The 20642-nt window shown below is 45.7% G+C and overlaps 1 protein-coding gene across 5 annotated transcripts in view; it reads right to left on the reverse strand.

Annotated features, from left to right (window-relative positions):
* FBXL16 (F-box and leucine rich repeat protein 16) overlaps positions 1-20281 on the reverse strand; it is a 62644-nt gene extending 42363 nt beyond the window's left edge. For 2 of the 5 annotated variants that reach the window (XM_083414209.1, XM_083414205.1), the window contains exon 1: positions 12457-13170. The gene's annotated coding sequence lies outside the window, so the exon portion shown is untranslated. Of the gene's footprint in view, positions 1-12456; positions 13171-13316; positions 13412-20230 lie in introns of those variants that run through there. The other 3 variants (XM_083414208.1, XM_083414206.1, XM_083414207.1) reach the window with 3 other exon arrangements.
* Positions 20282-20642: the final 361 nt, after the last annotated feature.

The raw sequence follows: 20642 nt of genomic DNA on the forward strand, positions 1-20642 counted from the left end.
TTCCAAAACCCAAAGAAACCCTCCATTAAACCCAAACCCTTTTGAGGTTAATGGGAGTCGCTGTCTATTGCAAGAGTGAACACACCAGCGCCCTGCAGGGTTATTTACACAGAGAGGCCTGGCTTTCACCCTCTCTGACATCCCACTGCGAGTGGCGGAGGCAGCAAGCACAGCCCCTCCCCTCTCCCCATCCCCCTCTGCCTGCAAATTGCTGCAGCTTTTGAAAAAGCGAACATATGGCTCTCCTTCAGTGGCTATCTGAGAACTTTAAGGCAATGCTGTTGTGCTCAGCAAAGGCAGGCTGCAACCCGAACACCCACACCCACACACCCCACATCAGTTTCCCTTTTGGGTTCTCCTGCACAGTGTGCTTTCCAATGATGTTTGCATCTACCCAGCATAGCTGCTACCCTATTCCTTTTAAAACGTATGCTCCAAATGGCTCCATTTTTTGGTTCGTGTCCCTAGTGAATTCATGTCCCCTGCCTTTTGGGGATGCCTTGTTACATTCCTGCCCCCCTTGAGTGTGAGTTGCTAAAGTCGTTCTTCTTCAGAATTCAGCTGCGTCCCCAGACTCCCTGGAAGTGAAACCTCTGAGCGGGGAGCAGATGCCTCCTCTCTAGTGCCGAGGCAGACATGAGGACACTGAAGCACTGTGCAGTTCACAGCCTGCCATTTCACACTCAGCAGCTGCTGAGCCGCATCTGAACTGCTGGTCACCTATTTTGGGACAGCTCTGTTTTGTTTATTTTGAGCAGAAAGGAACAAAACCCTCTTCTGGCTTTGGAATCGCTGGAGGAGAGAGGCGATTGCAAAGCAAGCAAAGAGAGCACAAGGAAGAGATAGAGTCAAGCCCTTAGCAATGGAAAATAAGGGTAGTGGAAGGTCTCAGGACCACTCATTCTTGGGTCCTTCAAATGAGAATTGGCGTGTTGTGAGCATGTCCCGATTTATTATTATTATTTAGTATTATTACATATTAATAACTCAGTGCTGAGCAGAGAAGCACCAAGCCAGACAGATTCAGCAGATACCATCATCCTTCTCCCACAGTACTCCTGGGTTTCCCCACACTATTCCCACTTTGACCTGGAGATGCCAGGTTTTGAACCTGAGACCTTCTGCATGCAAAGCAGGTGCTCTACCACCGAGTTATGGCCTGTTTGCTAAAAAATAAAATAACGGAAGCTTCCGGTCCTCATGGCTATGATTAAAGGGCTGACACATTAATAGAAGCCTGGGAAGCTGGCTTATACCAAGTCAGACTATTAGTCCATCTAACCCAGTATTGTCAACACCAGCTGGCAGAAGCTCTCCAGGGCTTCAAGCAGTTCTCACAGTGGCCAGCCAGAGGCCCCTGGAGGAAGCGTGCAAGGACCTGACTACCACAGCACTCTCTCATAGGAAGCTGCCTTAAACAGAGTCAGGCCAACCATCCCATCTAGCTCAGTATGGTCAGAGCTGTCTGGCACCAGCCCCCTGGAGTTTCAGGTAGGAGCATTCCCCAGTCCTATTTGGAGATCTGGGACTGTCTGCATGCAAAGTAGCTGCTCTGCCACTGAGCTATTGCCCACTCACCCAGCCCATCCCCTGTGCCATCACAAGTGCTCAGGAAGATGAGATGGACGGATGGGGCCTTCTCAGTAAGTTGGTGGTGGTGGTGACTGTTGCTACATCACCCCCCCCCCCCAAAAAAAGGATAAGAGAGGGTGCAGATTTGCATGAAATATGGGTTTATATGCAATTTGTAAATAATTACTATGATTTTAAAAGAAGCACAATACTTTTCACCATAGTGGAGAAGACTCTGAACAGATGACCTCTGCTGCAATATCTGGAGGGTCGAGGAGCCCCCACCTCTGCAGAAAATCAACCACAAAAACAGACAGGTGTCCCTGGAAGGAATAAAATGGTGGGGGGTGGGGGTGGGTTCAGGGTTTGTTTGTTTTTGTTTTTGCATCTGATCGCCTGCCATTAGCCACACTCAAGACTGCAAACTCTAGATTTATGAGGAAGAGAACAAGGGGCTCCAGGATGGAATTCTGCTACAGAGTTGTTTGAAAAGAAAAGCCATTCAAAAAACTGAAGCCGTTAGTGACTCAGCTGAGGGCACATGAGGATAAAACCAAGGTTTCCTGAAGATGAACCACAAGACCGGACAGCTTCCTTTTGGTTTAGACAATTGAAACCAATAGTGGGCTGTTCCCCCACAATCATGTTTAAAAACAAATATATATACAAATCCAGTGAGATTCGACAACCCTGAAGCAGCAGCAGCAGAAGAACTTCTGGGTGTGGCAAACAAGGGACAGGGCGACAAGATCACCAGTTTCTTTTTTGAATATCCAGATGCAGTTAAAGTGTCAGGAGAAGAACCCGCAAAGCGATGTTGTCTGATGCTCTCAGATGGCACAAGAGTGAAGGAGGTGGGCAAATGTGCCCATTTCATTTTTCCCTCATTTTTCCAAGCTTAAGTTCAGTTCCCCACATTTTCACATCAGAGAAAGAAAGAAAGAAAGAAAGAAAGAAAGAAAGAAAGAAAGAACAAGTCCCCATTAAAATTCACCAGCATTTTAGTGCAGGTTTCTCATACATATTTTTGGTATGCAATTTTGCCCAAAGCATAATTTTTTGCAAAGCCATTTCCCCTAATATAATGCATTTTTGTGTTTGTGTTCATGAATATATGTATTTCTATGCACGCTTGACCCCAGCATATGCATCTCCTTGCTTATGCAAGGATTGTTGTCTTTAAAACCAGACTTGGAATGAATAGATCGGCATTTGAACAGAGCTGGGGTGGCAAACTGGTGGCCTTCCAGATGTGGTTGATCTCCACAGCAACCGGCATGGCCAGTGGTCAGGGATGATGGGTGTTGTGGTCCAAAAGCATCTGGAGAATCACAGCTTACCCAACTCTGAAACAGAGGATGTCTTCAAATAGAGGACTTTCCTCGGTAAAGTGGGACATAGGGACAAAGACTGCCATGTTCTCTGGTCTACAGTGGACATGTAAAATAGTAAAAAGACTTCTGGGAAATGATATACAAGGAATTGAAAAAAATGTTTAAGATAACTTTTATTAAAACAAACAAACCCAGAAGCCTTTTTACTAGGGTTAACAGGAGACGAAATGCCAAAAGATTTTAATAGACTATTTACCAGTATGTACGTGACAATAGCTGCAAGAATGCTACTTGCCCCGAAGTGGAAGAAAAAGAAAGTCCCAACTAAAGAAGCATGGATAACCAAGATGATGGACTATGCCAAAATGGCAAAGATGACCATGAGGATCAGGCACCAAGATGACAAAAAATTCAGTCAAGAGTGGAAAAAGTTTATAGAATACCTTAAAGACCACTGTATATACTTAAAAACATTGGCAGGGTTGTTGTAACACTTATAATGTAATATGAAATTCCTCCCAGTAGCACCTTAGAGACCAACTAAGTTTGTTATTGATATGAGCTTTCATGTGCATACCAGTAACAAACTTAGCTGGTTTCTAAGGTACTGAAAGGTACTGAAAGTTGGTTTCTAAGCTACTGAAAGGAATTATTTATTTATTTATTTATTTTGTTTCGACTATGGCAGACCAACACGGCTACCTACCTGTAAATGTAATATGAGTTAAGGAGTTCAAAAAGGAGATAATGTGAATTAGAAAAATGTAATGATATATCTATCTATCATATATATATATATATATATATATATATATATATATATATATATATGCTTTCGTAGATTTTCACGGGTACAGGAATGCAGGTTTTGGTGTCCTCGGGTGTCTTCCCGTGTAAAAGTTGGGGTGTCTAGGCGACGTTTCGACGAGGTCTCACTCGTCATCTTCAGGCTGGTGCTTTCGGCTTCTTGTTACTGGAACAGAGCAGGATCTCAGTGTTTGAGTTCCTATAAATACTGTTGAGGAGGTGTGGTGTATAGCCTCCAATGTTCTGGGCAGAGAGGAGGTTCCCAGGCTAGTGTGCCTTTTCTTCTTTTGTTCCTTAATTACTTGAGGGATATCTTGAGTGATTTCTTGAGTGATTTCCTGAATCCCACTTAGGTGGGTCATTAGGTGTGGATTAGTTGCTAAAGCCTTCGTGTCTTGAACTCTTGAACTTTGTGAAGAGTTTTTCTGAGAAGATGGCTGTACTGCACTTGGTTGTGCTCTGGCTTGGCTTCGTGTATAGGGGCGAGCTGTGGTTTTGTGGCCTGTGCCAGCCAAATCTGTGTAGGGATTGCAGGGGGGTGCAGCATCCGGAGGTGCCACCCTGGTTTGGCTACTGGATGGTGTCTGTAATTTATCTGTGGAGAGGGTCTGGGTTTGGGTCTGGTGTGGTTGATTGGTGATGGCGTTCTGTGTGCCTCTGGATCTGGTGTCAGATTTTGTGGGGAGGGCTAATTTCCAGATGTCTGGCAAGCGGGATGTGTCGTCACGCTTGTTCATGTTGTGAGGGTGTTTCTCTATCTCGATGGCTTCCATGATTATTCTCTTGTGGTGATGTTCCATGTTAAAGAGCAATTTGGAATCTGCAAAATTAATATATATATATATATATATATAATTAATATATATATATATATATATATGAAACCAGAGGGTGGGGGAAGTCCAAGGGATCTGAGTAATCCCAGCAATGTAGAAATTGAAAAAGATGTGAGTGTATAACAATATTGTCTTAAAAAATGAAATATTAAATATTAAAAAAAAAGATTAGGCCTCAGGTTCTCAGTTCCCACCTCTGGTTCAAAGGAAGACTCAGAGGGGAGAAGGCATCACCCAGGGAGGCATCACCTCCCGCTCCAGGACCTTCCTGGTCAGATGACATGGCTTAACCTGATTCATTGGACTAAAACCCCACTGCCCCATGCAATCTTCACTGCCCCTGTGCCCTAGGAACCTGCAATGGCCCTTTGAGAAACAAATAGGTCTTCGGAGGCAGGCAGGGCCCACAGCCAGTCAGACCAGTGACAATTCATAAGGAATCAGCCAGGCTGCTAAGACAACAGCTCTTCTTGGGAGAGTTGCAGCCAGCATTTGCCACAGTGATCTGTCCAGGGTCCTGACAGACCTGCCTTGTTGTGATCCTGCAGAGCCTAGCTTGACTCTGCTCTACCAGACTGGACTTTGCATTGTTATTGGTTGTGACTCTTCCTCTTCCTCGCATAACCCTGCCTTGCCAGGAAGTGCCACATCCTCAGCACAGCCTTCCCCAGAAGCCTTGAGCCAAGCTAGAAGAGGACATCAACAGGATAGATAGTGCACCCTCTCTACTGTTTAGCCAGCACCTACTGAAGACCTTCCTCTTCCAACAAGCCTTTCATATAGATATTTACATTTGAATGTTTTTTAAATATATATATATAGAGAGAGAGAGGGGGAGAGTTGTACCTTGTTTGTCAAATGGAATCCTTTCCAGAAGTCCGTTCGACTTCCGAAAAGTTGCAAACCAAGGTGTGGCTTCTGATTGGCTGATTGGCTCTGGAAACAATGCCAATAGCCGAAAAAGACGTTCGGCTTCCAAAATACATTCGCAAACCAGAACACTTATTTCCGGATTTGCGGTGTTTGGGAGCCAAAACATCCGAGTACCAAGGTTTTTGACAACCAAGGTATGACTGTATATGGAATTGTTTTTCACACTTTTCATCGTTGATTGTTTTATCAGTAATATTTGCTGCCCTGGGCTCCTCTAGGTGGACAGATGGGATGATACAATAAACAACAACAACAACAACAACAACAAGGCATATCATCATTAAGGAAACTCTACTGATCAGTTCACCTATGCATCACTTGCTGGTGGCAGCATCAAGCAACATGTTGAATGTGTGAACGAGCCACCTATTGCCCGCTTAGAGTGTTCCTGTCACCAGATGCAGACTCAGAGGCAAACGCTTTGCCACGGAGGCAGCTCCTGTATGCAGCTATGCGAGTCCAAAGTCTTGAATGCCCCATCCCTAGCTGAGGCGGTTCTGTTTGGGTAATCTTACCATCTCTTCCCTTAGGAACTTGCTCAAACAACTTTCTTGTGAATACTGTATTAAACTTTGGAGGGTGGTGGTAGGGAACAGGTCTGATATTTTTGGAAGTGAGATACTGTGAAAATTTAAAGGTGCTAATTTGTGACATTTAAGTGCAAAAGCTTTTCTGGCCTTGAAGGGAAAGCTGTTTTGAATATCTCTTTTTTTTCCCAATATCTCTTTAGCAGAGTGAGCTACCGGGTTCAATTAATGTGACATCTAAACTGCTCACTGCAGCAATCGCCTCACTCCCCCCAAATATTTTGTGCAATCGTTTAGAGGTTTGCAAACTTCAGGCAAGAAATGATACCGTTTCCCTACCTCCTGAATTACACTTTTTTCTAAATTCAAGTTGGAGTGTAAGAACTGCCCTGCTGGATCAGGTCCGTGGCCATGTAGTCCAACACCCTGTTCTCATGGAAGCCAGGCAGGTGCCTAAGGGAGGCCTGCAAGCAAGACCTGAATGCAATAGCACTGTCCCTATAGGAATGGAGGAAGCTGCCTAATACCACCCCAGGCTAGCTCAGCATCATAGCTACTCTGGCAGGTCTTCTCCAGGGTTTCAGGCAGAGAAGGATCTTTTGCATCACCTGCTATTTTGTACAGTGGCAGAGTATCTGCCTGGCATGCAGAAGGTCCCACGTTCAATCCCTGGCATATCCAGGTAGGGCTGAGAGAGACTTGCCACCTGAAACCCTGAGGAGGTGCTGCTGGTCATTGTAGACAATACTAGGCCTAATGGACCAATGGTCTGAGTATGAGGCAGCTTCCTATGTTCCTATCTAACTAAAAATGCCAGGAATTGAACCTAAGGCCTTCTGCTTGCAAACCACATGTTTTACCACTAAGGAGTACAATACTGCCCATTGGTAAAGTCAAAAGTTTTGTTTTCACTCTATTAATGTGCTACATTTCCTCAGAGAGACACCCTTTCCTCCAGGTGCTTTGAGAGGCAGAAATAGTAACCAGCTTTTAAAACACTTCTTAAACGTACAGTATAGGATTGCATTCCTCTAATGCCCCATCTGCACCATTTGAAGCATCATCATACCACTTTAAACAGTTGTGGCTTCCCCTAAAGTTTCCTGGGAACTGTAGTTTGTTCAGGGTGCTGAGAGTTGTTAGGAGAAACCCCCTTCCCCTCACCCAGCTACAACTCCAGGTGTGGTTTAATAGTCAATCCCTCTTCACAAGGAATTCTGGGAACTGTAACATTGGACATGACCCCTCTGTGTTCACCCAAGCCGTCCTAGATTCTTGATTCCCAATTCTTAAACTTTTTCATTCATGCACTGCTCTATTTTATCTATGGTATATAGTTTCAATTCTGGTTTCATTTACCTTTTAAAAGGCATTTTATTCAATTGTGTATATATATGAAATTTATTTTTATATTAAGCAGATTTAAATATAGAGAGATAAATAAATAAATACATTTCTGCCTGAAGGGCTGCAAGAATAAGGACTCCCAGTCCAGCGCTTCTGAGTGAATCACTGTGCTGGACCCACGTCTGCACTGGAAACAGGAAGAACTGGGGCACTGACTCACGCCTGATCTCCTCTGAGTGTGGCTAATCTTGCTACCTCTCTGCAGCAGCTGTGATTGGGTCATCCAATCACACCTGATGCAGAAAACCAAGAATATAAACATAAGAATATTAAAGGAGCCCCAATGGATCAGGGCAATGGCCCATTTGGTCCAGCATCCTGGACCCAAGCACAAGAGCACTTCTCTCCTCACTTGCAATTCCCAGTAACTGGTATTTAGTGGCATACGGCCTCTGACAGCAGAAGTGGTACCCAGGTATCATGATGGTTTAGGAACGTAAGAAGAGCCATGCTGGGTCAGGCCAAAGGCTCATCTAGCCCAGCATCCTGCTGTCAACATGACCAGCAGAGATTCCTATGGGAAGCCTGGAAGAAGGACTTGAGCACAACAGCCTCACTTGTGATTCCCAGCATCTGGTCTTCAGAGCAGTGGTGGCAGAGCATAGCCATTGTGTCTAGCAGCCTTCTCCATGAACCTCTCCAATTGTCTTTCAAAGCCATCCAATTGGGTGGCCATCAATATATCTGGTGGGAGCAAATAATATATTTTTATCTATGCACTGTTGTATGTCTTGAATCCTCAGGTGTTCATTGTGAGAGAGGGAGGATTTTTTCCTCTCTATTTACTTTCTCCATGCCATGTATAATTTCATAAACGTCTACCATGTCGCCTTTTATTCATCTTTTCTATGAACTAAAAAGTTCCAAATGCTGTAAGCTTTCCTCTAGGAGAGTCGCTCCATCCTCTTTATTTATCACCTAGATTTGCGTGCACACAAAAATCTGGAGAACTTTTGGCATATGTGCTATTTAAAATTTTCTGAAAGGGATCCCCACAATGTACCTGCACAGAGCATTTGAAGGTAGGGTGGTCAGTTATGCATTAGCAAAAGAAAAAGGGGAAAAGGAGTAAGTGAATCACTGGAGATGGAAGGAAGTCCTTCTTCATGCAGTGCATAGTTAAACTATGGAACTCACTGCCACAAGGGTCCATGATATGGCCACCAACTTGGATGGCTTTAAAATAGGATTAGACAAATTCCTGAAGAATCAGTTGATCAATGGCTGCTAGGAACAATGGCTATGTTCTTCCTTCATGATCAGTTGCTGGAAACTATGGGGTGGGGGTAGCTGTGCTCTTGTGCTCAAGTCCTGCTTGAGGGTTGCCCACAAGCATCTGGGCAGCCACAGGACGGTGGGCTAGATGTGCCATTGGCCCCATGCAGCAGGCTCTTCTTACATTCTTATGAGAGTCACGTATAATGAATGGTCGGCTTGGGCCTTCAGATCCCTCCTGAAGAGCCACCTTCTCTTTGAACCTTTTCGCACAGCCTCCCACTTCCCACATCTAACTGAGCCTGCAGCCAAACCTCAACACGTGCAACTGAAACAAGCCGATATTCCTCCTCTATTCTGGCTGCACTTCCCTCCTTTTCCTTGGTTTAGACCAGGTGTGGTGAACATTAGGCCTTCCAGATGTTGCTGAACTACAGCTCCCATCAGCCCTAGCAAGCATGGTCAATGGCCAGGGATGATGGGAGTTGTAGTTCAGCGACATCTGGAGGGCCAAAGTTTCCCCCAACCCTGATTTAAATTGGAAGGTCCTCAGAACAGGGATCTGTCACCTGCTACTCTAGCAATACAAATGGATGAAAATCCTTGGTATGATAAGGAGGCTGCCCTTTTATAGACACAAGAGCATTCCTAAATTCATTTGTGAAATATTTCAGGATACACAGTCACACAGTATCAGCATTGCGACCTTTTAACAACTTTCTCTCTCTCTTTTTTTCAAGTGAAAAAAGCAGGAATTTTGCAGATGATTTCTCCACTAACAACCCAAAACAACAACCTCCTACAGGAGGAAGTGATGGCCATCAACTTGGATGTCTTTAAAAGAAGACTGGACGAATTCACAGAGGAGACGGTCACTGATGGCTACTGGCCAGGATGGCCCTGTTCTGCCTCCATGGTCAGAGGCAGCAATGCTTCTGAGTACCAGTTGTGGGAACCACAGGAGGGGAGAATGTTCTTGTGCTCAAGTCCTGCTTGAGAATTTCCTCACAGGCATCTGGCTGGCCATTGTGAGAACAGGATGCTGGGCTAGGTGGGCATTGGCCTGATCCATCAGGGATCTTCTTATGCCCTCCAGATGTTTGGGGCTATTGTTTCATCAGTCCCAGACAGGAGCTGCCACCCTAAACCTCTGGAGGGAACCAGATTATGAAAGCCTGTCTGAGGGCTTCTCCATACCTTCCTTTGCCCCACCATTTTCTTCCTGGGGAAAGCCAGTTGTTTGCACTGCATTGGAACAAATGGCCATTGGGTTTTCCACGGATTTTCATTTGTTCTGATTTAGTGCGAAGGAGAGGGTTATCCCGGGGAAAGTGTCACGTCAAAGGCAAAACCACTTGGACCAGTGTCTAGAAAGTGTGGGTCAAGTGTGAAACCGCTTGCCCCTAATCTTTTTTAGGCACAGGACAAGCAGAAATGTGGGTGAACTCTTACACAGAGTGAAGCAAACACCAACCAACCCAGCATGCTGAAACTGAACCTTGGGTGACCCCTCGCCCATCTTTCTAATGGCAGGCATGGATCCCACAGAAAATAGTTTCTTTGAGCATATGCAAAATGTTTTGTTTGCCACTACTGAGAATAGCCACAGCCAGCTCCCACATGTCTGGGCTTAGCGATTATGGATTTCCAACGCAGCAGGCACAATTTAACCAGGGAATGGCCATTTTTAGAACAGAAACAGTGAAGAACACAGCCCACCATAATCTGCTCATTGTTTCTGTTATTATGGGGAATCAGCACAGCTAAACTTGCACGACTACCAGCCCTGTTTAGTTAACAACTGCGGCGTCTTTCAGTGCTAAATTAAGACTGAATTATTATCAGCTCTCTCTCACACCTTCACAATGTTTACACCACAACCCTCTTTTCATATCAGAATTCAGTTCTCAAACAGAGAGGGCAGCACATCTGGCATATGCCAGGATATTTTTCACCAACCATTGGAATTTCCAACTGACCAGAAAATAAAAATGGCCTAGGCTGTTTTTCTGCCTTTCAGAGCTGCTTCATGGGCAGATATCAGCAGGTGAAGCTTTGGGAGGACACACACCTGTTCATCTGACAACATCTGTGGCTCAGCTCCAGCTATTGGGAAAGGTGCAGGAGCGGAGGCTAGAAAAAGAGTTGGCAACTCTACTGCTTGTTAGCCAGGGGTAGGAAGAGAACCACATCTCACCAGCTGCCACACTCATGGAACAAGGGATCAAGATTTTCAGGACAGAGCACACAAGTTGGAGCCTCCAAAATAGTCATTTTAGAAAGAAACCAAGCCCCAAATTCAACGAGAAAACAGAAGCTCTCCAGCTAGCCACAGACCACTCTCTTAAGCATGGGAAGAAAGCTGCAGAGATATCTTCCAAACAACACAGACCTCGCATCACCAACCCAAAAATAAATCCACTGCATTTCGAAACAATAACAGGCAAGCCAAACAGCATCCTGCTGAAATCTGCCATTGGTGTCTCCTCTATGGCTGCTGATCACTACAGTGCCATTCCAAATCTCGGCTCTTGGCAGTCTCTAGGCAGAACCCCCCAAGAAGACCATTTGCTCTTTTTATGTGTATATATATATATATGGGAAAGGGAGCTTTTGATAGTGCTGCCACTTTTTAAATTAAAAAAAACCCAACCCTTCTGGTGTGCCTTTAACTACAGAACCCTGAAAAAATGTAACAGGTGACACTTTCCTGGGTCATTTCTTGTTCTGCGCCAGTCAACCTGTTTTTTATTTTTATTTTTGTACCAGAGGTTCTTAGGGGGAAAGCATAGGTATGGGGGGGGGGGGGGAAGGTCCACAAAATTAAATTTGTGCAGACCAAATCTGTGCATGGAAATAATTCTTGACGAGTTCAGGGGAGCTTACTCCCAGGCAAGTGTTCCTAGCAGTGGACTCTCAAGACCCACACAGAAGTGGATATATGACATCAAACAAAAATTCCTGCGTTGTTATTATTATCATTTCTTTCTTTAAAAAAACCAAACCATTTTTTCAACCAGGATGGAAGGCAAGAGACCAAACAGCAGGGCCCTCTTCTCTTTCCACTGGCCAGAGAAGCAAAATCCAAAACAGTCAGGTCAGGCTTGCCCTGTTTTCTTTCTCCCGGTCTACCTTCTTTCCAAACTAAGAGATCCACGTGGGGCCCAAAAATCAACCATCTCACCGCCACATCCTCTCGGCCAGCCCAGATGGGGATCAGGAAATGGCGCCACCAAGACACCCCTCAAATCCATGAATCACAGCAGCAGCAACACCCCCCGCTCCCCGAAAAAGAATGACAACAACAACAACAACAGTGTGTCCCACTCAACACCCAGCCTCTCGATGAGATTGCCTTGGTAGCAATCCACCAAAATTTCCATTCAATGCAGCAAACCAAAACTGGGGGAGGGGGTTGTTTGAGCAGGAGGGGTCAAATTCCTCCCCCCAATCTAAAAACAACCACCACCTAGGCTGCCAGACTATATTAGAGTATCTGTTGGAGACAGATAGAAACACAGAGTCGGATCCCTGTTAAGCAAAGCAAGGAGGTTTGTCCTTATGTAACACTGGCTTTGAGATGCTCTGATCTTCATTGAGGAGGGATGTAATTACAGCCCCTGGATGGTCTCTCCCTTGGTGGTGCAAATGCAAGAAAAACCCTCTGGGTGGGATGCCGTCCTACAGACATCAATACCTGGTGGGAAGGTATTCAGGGGAGAGGGAGGGAGGGAGGGAGGGAGAGTGTGTGTGCAAGCGTGAGAGAGAGAGAGAGGGAGATATTTGTGCTGTAAAGGATTAAATACACAGATGCAGCATGCTTACCTCCAGGAGAGTCGTTTTAGCTCATGCCATGCCTTCCGCACACCGACGGCCTTTTCATGTAAGGAAGAGAAGCATCAGGGACCGGATGGAGGGATGCCAGAGGTGGTGGTGGGGGGAACAGCAAAGAGGAGTCTAAATCTCCCTTGTTTTCCAATCCAGCCTGATGGAGAACCTCAGCCAGGGAACCTTCTTCCTTCTCCCCTCTCCTCCAGCACACAAACCTCCTGCTTCCAGCCTGCTCAGAGGAGAATCCACGGCTGGTCTCTGTTGTTTTCAGAAATGGAGATGGGAGACAGAGGGAGGGGGGAGAGAGAGAATAATACTAACAACAACAACCTGGGGGGGGGGGGGAATACTCGGCGAGATGCATCCCACCAGATCAGGATGAATGGAGCTGCAGAAGAGGTGGCAGCGATGGGAAAATAGGCGTCCCCTTCTTTTCTCTCCTCCTCTCTCTCCCCCCCCCAACAAAAATCAAGAGATGGTTATCCAGAGTGCAGGGAATGAAAGATGCTGGCGTTGGTTCTCTCTCTCTTTCTCTCTGCCTGTTTCCCTCCCTCAACACACACTCACATGCACACACACCCGCTTGCAGGCATGTTCATGCACGCACCCTCAAGTGTCGTAGAGCAAAGCCAGTTAAAGAGGCACGGCTGTTATTATCAATAATGCATGACTGCAGGCCGGTGAGTCCCATCTCTCTCTCTCTCTCTCTCTCTCTCCCCCCCCCCCACCTCTGCACACTCACTCACACAGAGAGATATACACACCCCTCCTGGCTTGGATCCTAAAGAGATTACAACAACCGCTCGCTGTGAATAAATACAAGGGCTCCCCACTCTCCTCCTTTACGGCCTTACCTTGTTTTGATTTGGATTATTTTTACAGTTTAGGTCGATCAAGTGGGGTTGGGTTTGCAAGAGATCTATTGCAAACCGTATATATATCTATATCTGCAAGCTCGGGAGGGAGGGAGGGAGGGAGGGATGAAATGATGGATAGGGGATTAGTGTGTATGGTTTATAATAGGGCTGTCAAGAGGCTTTTTATAGCCCCATCAACAACCCAGTTGAGCCTGGACTTAAACCAATTTACATTCCGATCCTAAGACTTGCAATGCCAAGGTATGGCCAGCAGCTCTGAAGGCCAGGCCCAGGGTGTTTCAAGACAGTTTCTAACTTCCAAGATTCAAATCAAACCTCTCCTCCCCACTGTGTTCATCGCCGCTAGGGATGGGCAAATATGTCCATTTCAGTTTCTTTCAGTTTCTCATTTTAGTTCTCCTCATTTCCACATTTGTTTGCAATTAAAAAAACAAACAAAAGTCCTCATGAAAATTCAGCAGTAGTGTGAATTTCCGCTAATATACATATATTTGTATTCTATTTTGTCCAATATACACAATTTCTACAATTTGAGAAAAGGCAAAGCAAATCCCTCCTTATATAATGCATTTTGGTATGCTGCTTTCCCAAACAGATGCATTTCTAGATACACTTTACCCAAAGCTCAGTTGGTTAGAGCGAGGTGCTGATGACCCCAAGGTTGAAGGTTCGGTCCCCGTATTGGGACAGCTGCTCATTCCTGCATTGCAAGGGGTTGGAGTAGATGACCCTCAGGGTCCCTTCCAACTCGATTACAACTCTATGATTCTAAGTGCATGCATTTTTGTCCACATTTCTTGACTAGAGAACCATGGTGCAAAATGCAGCAAGGTGCAAATTTCAAAGCATGGGTTTGTGTACTGATCCAGAAAGTGCAAATTAGGTAGGTTTACCTAAAATGCGAACTGAATCCAATTTCTCCCTCATCCCCAATCACCACGTTTTGAAAAAAAAAAAAATTGAGGGGGAATTAGGAACGAAATTAATATCCATGTTCCCCCATCCACATTTTCCCTGAGCAGATTAGTAGCATGGACAGAGCAGCATGTTTCTGAATGGTTATTGATGTTCCACAAAGCAGCAGCAACTACCACCAGCACAGAAAGTAAAGGGGGGGGGGAGAAGGTGACATATTAGCAAACTATTTTACTGAATCCTACCACACAAGAGCCTACTGTACAAAACAAGAGAAGCCACACAATGGTCTGGTGGGCTGGGGAACCTGTCGCCCTCCAGAAGTTATTCAAACGCAATGTCCAGCATCTCTGATCATTGGCTATGCTGGCATTGCCCAAGGGGAATTGGGGTCATTTGGGGCTGAGCCGAGTCGGAGTCCAACCACATGTGGTTTTGTATTGTGTTTTAATTTGTTGGAAGCCACCCGGAGCGGCTGGGGGAACTCAGTCAGATGGGCAGCATATAAATAATAAATTGTTGTTACTATTATGTGGAGGGCACCATGTTGGCCACCTCTGGTAGGGCAGAAGGCAGGCAGCCCAACTGCAGGTGGAGCCGGAGCCAATAACAGGCAGAGCCTGAGCCAATGACACAACTCCTTCTTGTTTTGTCCCCCTCCTCCCCTCCCTGCTGAGTTCAACAAGGACAACATGGAGACAGAGGAGGAGAAAGCTGGCAGGCAGAGCCCCATTCACCCTAATGGAAGCAGCCTTTATTGCTTAACAGTATTTGGGTTTATTATTACAGTGGTACCTCGGGTTACATACGCTTCAGGTTACATACGCTTCAGGTTACAGACTCCGCTAACCCAGAAATAGTGTTACAGATTAAGAACTTTGCTTCAGGATAAGAACAGAAATCGTGCTCCGGCGGCGCGGCAGCAGCAGCAGGAGGCCCCCATTAGCTAAAGTGGTGCTTCAGGTTAAGAACAGTTTCAGGTTAAGTATGGACCTCCAGAACGAATTAAGTACTTAACCCGAGGTACCACTGAATTAAATGCAAGGGTATCATCACATACACTAATATCAGTATTCTGTGTCTCATTATACAGCCAAAATCCACACAAAAAGAATATGTATCAGAGTGGTTGGGGGAAACCTCTGAGGTTTACATAAATTGCAAAAATTATGGAGGGGGCAACTCAGGGGGAATGGGACCCAGGCCAGTGAAGGTTGAGCATGCTCACTGGGTATGGACTACTTGGGGTGGTGTGTCTGGAACTCAGAGCTGTGCGCTAAGACCCACGTCATCCCTCTAGTTCAAGGTGTGAGTGCCATTCCTTATGTAATAATAATAATAATAATAATAATAAAAATAATAAAAAAATTTATTTGTATCCCGCTCTCCCCAGCCAAAGCCAGGCTCAGAGCAGCTAACATCATATAAATAAGACAATATGCATAATATAATATACAATATGCAAATAAAATAACATTCAACATTCAGTAAAATAATATAAAATAATATTAAATATCAGCATTTCAAAATTAAACAGAAATCCACTCAACAATTACAATAAGTAATTTCTAAACTCCAATCAATAAAACAACAGCAAACCATGTAGCCCAAACAGCTCCACTTACGCACCAGAGAGAGGTGTTAGCAGGCTTGAGGAAGCCCTAAGGTTTTCAGAAGTACAAAAAATATTTAGGGGAGGGGGAATCCAAAATGGGTAGCAGCTAAAAAAGAAAAAAGTTCAGTGCAGACTAAGCATACCCAATGAGCACACAACGCTAATTTACTAGGGGGGAAATGGAAAACTCAAGGGGTGGGGCGAGGAGGGGTAGAAGAAGTCAAACAGTATTGTAAGGGAGGCCATGGTTGTCTGACTGGAACACTCCACACACTGCAACCTTTTGCTTTAGTTCCCTTTAGTTCCCTTTATTGTCATTTATTACTTTTGCAAACTGCCCTTCGTCCACGGATCTCAGGGTGGTTCACAACATAAAAATACAAAATACATGATTAAAAAAAGGGGGGGGAAACCACAAACCAATCATGCCCCCTCCCTGCTACCCCCTCCTACAAACACATTTAAAAGGGGTATAAGATGTCAATCAGTCAAAGGCCTGGTTGAATAGGAACGTTTTTGCTTGGCACCTAAAGGTGTATAATGAAGGCATCCGGTGAGCCTCCCTGGGGAGAGCATTCCACAAATGGGGAGCCACTGCAGAAAAGGCCTGTTCTCATGTTGCCAGACCTCTTACAAAGGAGGCACATAAGGAAGGGCCTCAGAGGATGATCTCAGGGTCAAGGTAGGTGCATATGGAGAGAGGCAGTCCTTGAGGTACTGTATTCCATATTCCGCCAAGGAGCTCAAGGTGGTATATTCCCCTTGCTCTCTGTTTTATCCCAGCAGCCCTATTAGATAGGCTAGGCTGAAAGAGGGACAGGGGCTGCCCCAAGGTCACCAAGTACGCTTCTTGGGGATTTGAACCCTGGTCTCAACCCTGGTTGTAGTCAGACTGCCCAGCCATGGCCACACACTGACTCCCACTTGTTTAACAGAATGTTTTACCTCAGAATGGACCTGAGTAAGGGTGCACTTTTTGGGAAAAGCTTGGCACATCCAGTGTCGGGATAGGCACTGAGAGAGGGTGGCGGTGGAGGAGGGGCAATGTGTACCTTGCTTCAGATGCCTAGAGTCAAAGTGCAGAGATTCATCGCCTGCCATAGAGATGGGCACTATAGATGGTCCCTCCAGATGCTGCTGGACTTGCATCTCCCATCAGCCCCAGCCAGCTTAGCCAATGGTCCAGCGTGATGCCCAGTGACACCTTCCTCATCCCTGATCTAAAAGATTGGGAGGGGGGGAGAGAATGAAGCCTAAAGAATTCTGGTTGACGTATGTATCTGCTTGCATTTTTGTGCACGACCCCCAAGATCATGCAGACACACACACAAACACACACAGAGGAGCAGGTACCAGAAAACTCGACCTGTCCTCTAGTAAACAAGGGCAGACAGTTGGAATGCCTGTAATCAGATCCTGGCAGGGACCCTAATTAGGTGGGAGCCCTGCTCTGTAGGTTACTTAGCATAATGATTAATCCAGCCCAGTCGCTGAGTGATAAAAGTACAGTGAGGAAGAAGAACCATCTTGAACCTAAGGCGGGCGAGGCGGGGGGGGGGGGGTAGGTGAAAAAAGTGGAAGGGAAAATCTGTCTAGAGAAAGGGTCGGCTAATATGCAGGGAATGTGTGTGTGTGTGTTAGAGAGAGAAAGGAGGGAGGAAATGTTTCTATTTTAAGAGCTGCAGTCTCCCTCTTCCTCTCCGCCAGCCCCCCCCCTTAGCATTTTGCACGCCTGCCAGATTGAGAAACCTGACCTGCCTTTTAAATAACCAAGGAGGAGGGGGAGGCAGAGGCGGCCGCCATCCCTGCAGGCCCTATCCTGGGTTTCATCAGCCATTCACAGGCCCCAGGGACAGGCCGGTCCCAGTGGCAGCTGGGGAAAGAACCTTTTACTGACTCTCGCATTCGGTGGCAAGGAGGATATGGCGTCCCTTGGCAGATAAACACGGCTTCTGCCTCCTCCTCCCATCCCCTGCTGCGTCCTTAATTTATGAGCAGTGCAACTCATCCCCCCACCCCACCCCAGCTCCACCCTGGTGGGGTATTTTAGCTGAAGGGAGCAGGTGCCATGGCAACAGCAGCGGAGGGACATGGGTGAAACCCTAAAAACTATACAGGGAGCTTCCGAAGGATTGCTTTCTGCTCAAGAGCCTTCTTGCACCCTCCTCTCAAGAAAGGATACAAACTGTGCCTGGGCCTGGCTTGCTCTCTCAGCTTGCTGTAGCCCATTAAACTTTGTCCCACAGAACTTAACGGAAGCCACTAAGAGCTATGCATGAGGGGTAGTCAGGAGAAATCCAGCCTTGAAAGGTGAACCTGTCTGGTCTGAAATTTCATTTTGAAATTTGCATTTTTCTGAATTTTGCCACCAAGGTTTCCATCCAGGTGTCCAATAAAAGAAAAAGAGTGAATGCACAGACTTGGGCAAAGTGTGTGAGAACATGTATGTATTAGTGAAGATGGTATACAATATGTGTTATATCAAAGGAAGTTGCATACGGATATATAGACTTCTTAGCCGCCATTGCTTCACCATACCCAAATCCATCCTCTTGTTTCATCCCATATAAGTAGAAATAATCTCCCAACTATGCCCAAAACCTAGCTCCCAATGAGGTGGTTTTAAAACATGGGTTTGGGGAGCATTCCCCAAGTAGAGCACTAATAATGCACATCTTTGCAAAGCAATTTCCCCTAAAATAGTCCCTGGATAGTCCTGCCCCAAGCAGACCAGTGAGCAACTCAAATATGAAATAATCAGAAATAAACCCTCTGCAATAGTAAATCAAGATTGCATGTTTGCATGATCATCCTTTGGTGATTTCATCCTGACCTCATGCAGATGACTCTGCCAGGCAAGCATTTGGTATATGATGAGGCAGAAATCCAAATGCAGCTGCTAGGCTGGTAAGTGGGGCAGCCCAATGTCACCAGTCTTGACACTGCTGCACTGGCTGCCAGGGCATTACTCTACTCATAACTTTATGTGCTCATAATTAACACCCTAATGGCTTGGGAGGCAATTACCCAAAAGAGTGCCTTATCCAATGACAAACTGAGAGGATACTGGAATTGACAAATTCACCCATTCTAACCTATAGGAGCACCAGGTGTCTTACCAGGTAGTCAGCTGACCTACAAAAGACATCATGTGATTTGTCTTGGATGGTGCCAATTGGCCAAGGCAGGATAAAGGAGATAAAAAACGGGATCCCAGTAGGAAAACTATCTTGGCCCACAAATAAATTCCAAACCCGGTTGGTGGGTTTAGACATCAGGTGAGGAAGGAAATGCCAGAAGAGGAGTCGTGTTTAGACAGGCCTCTTAAGCACTGCCCAAAAGAATGGGAAAGGGTCATGTATCACCCCTGCCCCCTGCAGAAAAGTTTCAACCCATGTGGCATCTTCAGGTGTGAACAGAGAACACTCCCTACCTGAAGCCTTAAGAGCAGCAGACAGCATAGACAATAGTAAGGCCACATTCACAGCATACATTTAAAGCACTATGATACCACTTTAAACAGTCAGGGCTTCCCCCAAAGAATTCTGGGAGCTTTAGTTTGTTAAAGGTGCTGAGAGTTGTTAGGAGATTCACATTCCCCTTGCAGGTTACAGTTCTCAGACTGGTTTTAATTATCAATCTCGCCTCACAGGGAACTCTAGGAATTGTAACACCATGAAGGAATTGGGGGGGGGGGGTCTCCTGATAACGCTAAGCAACATTACAAACTACAGCTCCCAAAATTCTTTGGGGGAAGTGGTATCATAGTGCTTTAAATTTACGGTGTTAATATGATCTCAGTTAGACGAGCCAATGAATTGGCTCCTGCGATAAGGCAGCTTCCTATGTTTCTGTGGGGCACATGTCACAAAATACTCTGTGGGGGGGAGGAACCCCCTTCATGCAGAAAACCAGCACTTCAGGGAGCGAGCCTGATTTTCCCCCTGACATGTGAATTTTCTTTCTTCATTTTATGGTGTGGAGGAGCACTCTGTGGTGTGAAGTCCTGCCACCTGAAGTGGTACAGTCCAAACACTTAGGCCGACCTGCCTCTAGGAGGACTAAGGTTTATGTTTCATTCATGCACCAGATGACATGTGAGGATTTCTCTCTCTCTTTCTCTCTCTTTGTCTCTCTCTTTCTCCTATCCTTCTTGCAGAAAAGCATTTCCACAGTGTTCAGGGTAATACACACAAAAATGTTGCCTTCACTACTCTCCACAGCAATTGGTATAGATATAATGTCCTTCTGTATATTGAATATTTTTTTTAAAGCCTGATTCTTCCCGAGCCCAAATCTCCACCGCTCCCTCCTCCCACTCTGCCGGAAACAAACATAAACAGAGCAGGGGGTGTGAAACCTCTCAGCAGGCGCTCAGTCACCATTTGGCCAGCTCTTACCCAAGATAGACTGCACTGCAGATGACTCAGGCTCCCAGCTGTCACCACGGCAACCGGTGTCGCCTAGCAATGCCTGCCTCCCAGTAACCACGGTCTCCTAGCAATAGGATGGATATATATATATATATATGAGGAAAAAAAATTCACAGCTCTGGATGGAGAGTTTAAAGTTATTTTTGGTATTCCCGCAAATCAATAGATAGCTCTCTTTGCTGTTGGAGAATAGGCTTGCTAGGTATTTTGTTCTCTCGCTCACGCTCTCTCTCTCTCTCTCTCTATGTTAGCAACGCATACTTGGTACTTAGTTGCAAGCCTGCTTTTTGTGCCTCATTTGTGGGACAAGTGGAATCTTTGCCCCAGGCTCCCAGAAGC

The sequence above is a fragment of the Podarcis tiliguerta genome (assembly GCF_965153285.1).
Source record: "Podarcis tiliguerta genome assembly, chromosome: 14".
Taxonomy (NCBI): Eukaryota; Metazoa; Chordata; class Lepidosauria; order Squamata; family Lacertidae; genus Podarcis; species Podarcis tiliguerta.